The sequence below is a fragment of the Pelodiscus sinensis genome, chromosome 2 (assembly GCF_049634645.1).
Source record: "Pelodiscus sinensis isolate JC-2024 chromosome 2, ASM4963464v1, whole genome shotgun sequence".
NCBI lineage: Eukaryota > Metazoa > Chordata > Testudines > Trionychidae > Pelodiscus > Pelodiscus sinensis.
In genome coordinates, this window is record NC_134712.1 from 17,931,242 (window position 1) to 17,938,459 (window position 7,218).

The 7,218-nt window shown below is 39.9% G+C and overlaps 1 long non-coding RNA gene across 1 annotated transcript; it reads right to left on the reverse strand.

Moving 5' to 3' along the window:
* Positions 1-423: 423 nt before the first annotated feature.
* Positions 424-1,673, reverse strand: LOC142826690 (uncharacterized). The gene is made up of 2 exons (XR_012900893.1): positions 1,536-1,673; positions 424-811 (listed from the first exon to the last, which is right to left on the reverse strand). It is a non-coding gene; the product is annotated as an uncharacterized LOC142826690 (long non-coding RNA).
* Between the last annotated feature and the right edge of the window lie 5,545 nt (positions 1,674-7,218).

Genomic DNA, 7,218 nt, shown 5'->3' on the forward strand with positions numbered 1-7,218 from the left:
AAGACAGGATTATGTTGGCTAATTCCTTGTCTGAGGACCACACTGGCAAGAACTGGGTCATGTGCAGGGGCATTAGAACTGGTCAAACAATGGGAAAAATTGCAAATACATTGTTAAGGTATGATTGCCTGCTATCTATGGGGTCTTAGTATTTGCTATTCATGAATATTCTGATCATTCCCAAGGATTTATGAAAATGTTATACTCTCTAAAGCATCACAGGTTTGTAGCAAAAATGTATTACTCGTTGTTTGTCATTTGCTGTTCTTTCCTGTTTTAATACTATTTTGTACACCATAAAAAGTGCGCATACCCTATAGTCCAAAAATTGCTTGTTCAGACTTCTCACTCAGTTCTCACTAATGCTGAATTGTCAACAGCAGGATTAGATTTCAAATCATTCACAGATCAGTCAACAAAATGGAAGTTTTTCAGTGTTTTAATTTGACAAATGCTCTTCAATCCACTCCAGTATACATCCTATGCCTATACTACTGGAAAGAATTCTAACTGCCCAAGTCTGAGCATCACAGATCAAACCAACAATTTTCCATAGATGAAAAAATACAGATTTGTGTTTTGTAGGCCTAAGAATCTCACTATCACAATGTAATTCTGAAGGGTTGTGGCGTGTAATGGAATGATGACGGTGAAGTCCTGCAGGACCATGGATTGGTTTTACTTTTCTGTTATGGTCTGAATTTTATAAAGGCCTTTATCACCAATCACTACAAAACTTAGGCATTAATTCAGTTAATGATATCCTGGGAGCTATGTCTTCCATATCAAAGAGTTGTCATCTTCTTGCTTCCTGTGGGGAAGAATTTTATGTTTGATTTGTGTTTTTAAATGTTGCATTATTTACTGAATATTAAAGGGTACAAATCACTTCTCCATTAGAGACAGAATACATTTCAAGCATATGGAATGAACATTAGTAAAATATTCTCTTGCATAGATTTGGTTGTCATTTTTGTGGGTTTTTTTTATAAGAATCCTGAGTGACTGAAGTGGGATCCAAGGAACCAACTTGTTTAAAAAAAAACTGCAGAGAATGAAAAGCCACAATTTATTTTTCATGCTCCCCTCCCATAGTTATTACTTCATTTTCTCTGTCTTTTAGGGTAAGACCCAATGCCCACTAAAGTAAATGGGAATCTTTCAAATGAATTCAATGTGCTTTGGATCAGGCAGCTAGTGAATTTGTCTTTTTATTTTTTTTAAAGTGACATTACAAAAGAGGCATCTGACACTGGAAATAAACTTGTATGGGTAAAAAGAACCGAAACCCTACTCATCTGTTTTTAATTGTTGCCATTTCCATATTTCCACAAGACAGAGGCTGGGGGTAGGGAGGATGGAATATAGCTAAAATAAGTTAACTTTCCAACTTTAATATGTTTTCAGGTGCTGAAAATCTGAACAGAAGTATCAGACTTTTAAAGTTTTATTTTCACTGAACCAGTTGTCTACCCCTTGTCTCAAAATGCATATTAAAACATTTTGGTTTCTGTTATATCCGGTCCCCAACTTACGGTCACCTCGACTTACGACCATCCGCACTTATGACCAAAGCAGTCATAAATGCTGGCTCCGAGTTACGAATGTGATCTGCGCTTACAAACAGCGCGGTTGCCATGTAACTCAATGGGTTCTGAGTTACGAGCATTCCGAGTTATGGCCAAGCGTTTGGTCCGTAACACGTTTGTAACTCGGGGACCGGCTGTACTTATAAAGCAGAAGCCCAAATGTGTTAGGTGCTATACAGACATGTAGGAAACCACAGTGACTTGAGTTTACAATCCAGAATGAATCATCAGACATACACAGTGATTAAGCAGTATGCATGTCTAGAAGTTTTCACTATTCCCAGCTGTTGATACCCACAAAATATATGACCTTATACATTTGTTAGTCTCTATGGTGCTAAAGCACTTCTCTAGGGTTTTCAAGTGTCCGGTTTTGTACTGGACAGTCCAGTATTTGAACCTTCTGTTCCGGAAACAAATTGAAAAAATATAAACGTCCGGTATTTTCTAAATAAGATGCAATGTAGATTGTGATGTAATGTCAAGTGTGTCTGGTATTTTTGTTGAAACCATCTCGCAACCCCAGACTTCTCATTGTTTTCAAATTATGGACAAACATGGCTACCCATCTGAGGGTCTCTATTACTGTTGTTATGCCTTGATCATGCATACTTTCATGGACACACTTTAATCATCTAAAGATGTCAGTGGTAATTAGGCACTCGTGAGGATCCGGACCTGATTAACTTCAAGGGGACTGCCCAGGCTTAGTGCTAAGTGTATGCTTTTTTGCAAGATCAGGATGATTGCTGTGTAATAGCTTATAGTTTGAAAAGAGAAAGAAGCTTTCCTTTCTTCAATGTTTTTATAGAGTAATTCACTTTCAGCCAAAGCAGACAGAAAGCTCTGTCACAGGAGAGTGGGAATGAATCTAAGATATTTATATCCCCCCTCATTACTTCAGCATCTGAGCACCTTATGTTCTTTACTGTACTGAATTATCCTCTTAACACCCCTATGAGGTAGGGAACCACTATATCTCATTTTGCAAATGGGGAACTGAGGCACAGAAAGACTCAGATTTTGTCTACACTTAACAGTTTACAGTGCATCCGCGGCAGCACTTTAAGCAGAAAGAACTCTATACAAACCACCTCTGTAAGGAGAGAAGCTAACAGAGCTTGGAATATGGCTCCCAGTGCTGTAGTATGGTTCTACTGTATAAATATTCTGTATGGTTCTACTGCATAAATATGCTGTGTTGGTTGCAGGATTATCAGGATATGCATCCCAGGAGAGAGTGAACAAGCAAGCTGTATACTCCTCTGCAAGTACTTAAGAGACAACACCAGAGCCATTCTCTTTGAGGCCTTGGCTCAGCCTCACCTCTGGGCCTGTTTTCCTAAGAGAAATCAAAAGAATTGTGAGGTCACACAATATCCTCAAGAGGACACAGAGGTTTTTGAGATGAAGATCCAGCCCTGCCAAGGTTAGAGCTCTGAGAGAAGATAACTAGGGTTGCCAGGTGTCCAATTTTGAACTGGACAGTCCAGTATTTCAGCTTTCTGTTTGGGAAACAAATTGATAAAATATAAATGTCCAGTATTTTCTAAATAAGATGCAATGTAGATTGTGATGTAATGTCAAGTGTGTCCGGTATTTTTGTTGAAACCTTCTGGCAACCCTAAATAACCCTGCCTAAGCTTCTACCCAAGATAGACATGAACACGGATCCTTTTAAAAAATCCTTTTTTCTTACGCCGTGTTTTGTTCTCACTGTTAAGCGCAAGCCATACTTTGTTTTAAGAAGGATGCTTTAGATCACAAACTTCCAAAATAAAGAACCATGGATACCAAAATCCAGTCAGAAACCTGGGTAAGGACAGTGGATATGCAAAGTATTATAGCCTGGGCCTAAAGTAACCATGGGGGAAGTACAGGATTCTACACTGAGAGGAGAAGGCACAAGGCTGGAGATGTGAGATGCCATATCTCAGGGTGTGTCAATACTACAGGGTTTTGTCAACAAGGGTGTGTCTAGACTACAGGGTTTTGTCGACAAAGGTGGACTTTTGTCGACAAAACTATACCTGCGTCCACACTGCCTTTGAGTTAGGTCGACATAACGTCGACAAAACTCAGCAGCTTTGTCGACGTATGTAAACCTCATTCTACGAGGAATAATGCCTTTTGTTGACAGAGTTCTGTCAATAGAAGACATTATTGCATCTACGCTGTCCTTTGCGTCCACACTGTTATGTCGACAAAGCAACTTGCTTTGTCAACAGAATTGGATGTAGTCTAGATGCTCCTTGTTGACAGAAGCTTTGTCAACAGTATCTGTCGACAAAACTTCTGTCGACAAAACCCTGTAGTCTAGATGTACCCCAAAAGTGGACTTTTGTCGACAAAACTATACCTGCGTCTATACTGTCGCTGAGTTCTGTCGACATAACGTCGACAGAACTCAGCAGTTTTGTCGACGGCTGTAAACCTCATTCTGCGAGGAATAAAGCCTTTAGTTGACAGAGTTCTGTTGACAGGAGGTGTTATTGCATCTACACTGTCCTTTTGCATCTAGACGCTTTTTGTTGGCAGTATGGGTATGTCTAGACTACAGGGTTTTGTCGACAGAAGTTTTGTCAACAGATACCGTCAACAAAGCTTCTGTCGACAAAGAGCATCTAGTTCTGTCGACAAAGCAAGCCGCTTTGTTGACATCACAATGTGGACGCAAAGGACAGTGTAGATGCAATAATGCCTTCTATCGACAGAACTCTGTCGATAAAAGGCGTTATTCCTCGTAGAATGAGGTTTACATACATCGACAAAACTGCTGAGTTTTGTCAACGTTATGTCGACATAACTCAAAGGCAGTGTGGACACAGGTATAGTTTTGTCAACAAAAGTCCACTTTTGTCGACAAAACCCTGTTGTCTAGACACACCCTAGATGTACCCTCAGAGAGACCAGAGAAGTGTCAGATATGCAGCTAGTCCTGTAACTGTGACACTCAGAATCAATGAAAAATGAGACACTTAGTTCAGTTTACATGCTCGGCAACTATTCCACTGAGTCACTCAAGTTCCTTTGCTAATTGCTAAGCAGCACTCTCCAGCAGGGTATTGTCATTGCATGTAATGACTCGCCATTCTGTCCTCCCTCATCATGTCTCAAAGTAGCAAGAGCAATTTGTTCTCATGCTCCCAGACAATGTTAGTTCTTCCTTTATCCTTGAAGTCTTGCACTTATAAGAGTGCAAAGTTGTATATCAGCATTGCATTTGAATTGGGAGTGGCACTGATATAATATAATTCCTCTGTCTCCAAGAGATTATCTACAGAACAGACCTTTGATAAGTAGGGGTATGGTACTACATACGTAAAGCTATGGAGGACATGACAGAACAAAGTTTTGGTTAGTAGTAACTTTGATAACTGAAGCCCTGCGACAAATGAAAGTCATTGACAGAATACTTTTTGTTCTTCTGGAAATGCCTGTTTAAGTAGTGAAATCTAATATTTGATGAGTCTTATCAGCTGGCTGCCAACAAATTTAAAATTACTATCAAGTGTGTTTATATTTGTCAAGCTGAGAAAATAGATTGTTAAAAAAGTGATTATTAGAAAACATTGGTTTTGTGTTCCCATTCACCCACTGCTTTAGATTAATGCAATTATATTCATCATAACTGAAGACAAAATATTTGGATGGAGAATGATACTATCTATAGAAATGGTCAAGAATAAAAATGCAGGTTTTTATTCTAAGCTTTTAAGATGCACGGTAATAAACATTTGAATACTCTCTATATTTCCTTTCAATCTGTTTAAAAACTAGAGCTGTGAGTATATGTTGTAGTGTTGCCTCTTGTACATAAATAAATCTAGTTTTGCTGCACTCCTATTTTCAAGCAAGTAAATCCCCACAGTAGACTACAAGCTGTTCTATCAGATGCCTTTGCAAGGTCAGTCTAGAGTATAACACTATATTTATTGCTAGTCTGTGAAAACCGAATATCATTTAAAACTTTCATCATTGCTGCAATTTGGCAGGAGCTTCTTCCAAAGTTCATGTCAACAGGGATTCAAGCATTAGAGTTTTGTAGATCATTCTACAGACATTTGACTCAATGTCTCTAACAACAATTTTAAACTAATCGGTGTTCTTGATTGCTATCTATGTTTAATATTAGTTTCCTTTAAGTGGTTGTAATAAAGACATAAAAGATGATTTTCAGTTTATTGGAGGTCAGGTTTCAAGGGACATATGGGGTTATTATAAAGGAGAAATTTAAGCATACACAGCCTTCCCCACTGCAGAAGAATGTATTATGGGAGACCTACCATTGGCCACAGGCAATTCTGTTTTCATTGCCAGCTCATTATTTAGTGTTCACATGCTCAGCATCACCATGTTTTTGCTGGTGGCTGCACTGTTTGTGGCTCGTTCAGAGCTCCTTTGCTGTGAGGCAATGAAATTACCCACGGAAAGTTACCGCACATAGAGCAAGCTGTTTTAATCAACCAATAGCTTCAAAAAGGCAAAATGTATGTATTATTAGTTAGTGTTTGTATTGAAATAGCATGTAGATGGCCCAGTCATGTCTTGGGACCCCATGGTGCTAGACACTGTACAAACAGAAAAGAAAAGAAAAGAAAAGAAAAGAAAAGAAAAGAAAAGAAAAGAAAAGAAAGGCTCAAACCAGTTTATAAATGTGTGGGCACATTGGAAGGGAGGTTGAGCAAACTTTTTCTGTCAAAAGTCCCTCCCCCCCATCTCTCATCCTGAAATATTTTTTTGGCTAATTTAAGCCAGTATTTCTATAGGTTTTAGAATGAAGAACCTGTATGTGCCCACCTATCTCCCTCAAGATGGCCCCTACTTCCTCATACCTAATTCTGATTGGGTTTTACCAGCTTCCTCTAATCCTTGTCTTTTTAAAAAATATACAGCAGTTACATTAAATGGTGCTTGAGAAGCTATGATAACAAATTCAGGACCAGGGATGGGATGGGGGAGCCAAGGGAGCAACTGCCCCAGGGCCCAGTGATTCAAGGGGCCCTACACTCCTGGCCCTTTAAATTGCCACCAGAGCAGTGGGCAGTGTGGTCCAAGTGGCTCTGAGGGTTGGAGAGGGCTCCCTGCTCCGGGCAGAGTGCAGAGCTGGCTGCCCCCGGCCCCACCCCTTCCTTGAGAGGCCCCATCCCTTCTGGGACAATGGCGCCAAGCCCCTCCCACATTACCCAGGGGCCTGCAGAGGCTGTCGGTGCCCCTGAACAGACTAATTGCTACAGGTCTGAGTTATCACACAACTCTTCCTATGCAAGTCTCCTTAATTCTTAAGCAACACAGAGAAAACATTAAAACCAATAAAAGAATCTACATGTGTTCTAATAAGCTCAATAGAGCCCACTCTATGGAGTCTAGTCCCTCCCTAAGGATTAGTACACTTAATAGACCAGAAATCCTGTTTGTGTGCTGGATCAGGTCAGCGTCTGCTTAAAGCCAGGCTTTTTATCCAAAAGCCTGTTCTCTCCGTGTTGGTCTCTGGAGAATCCAGTTTGAACTAGTATATGCATCTCTCTCTCCAGGGGAAATGGCTTCAAAGGTTGATGTGGTAGGAAATACATTAGCATTCCTCCTCCCTATAGAGAAGATGCATACTATGCCACAACTCCACATTAAA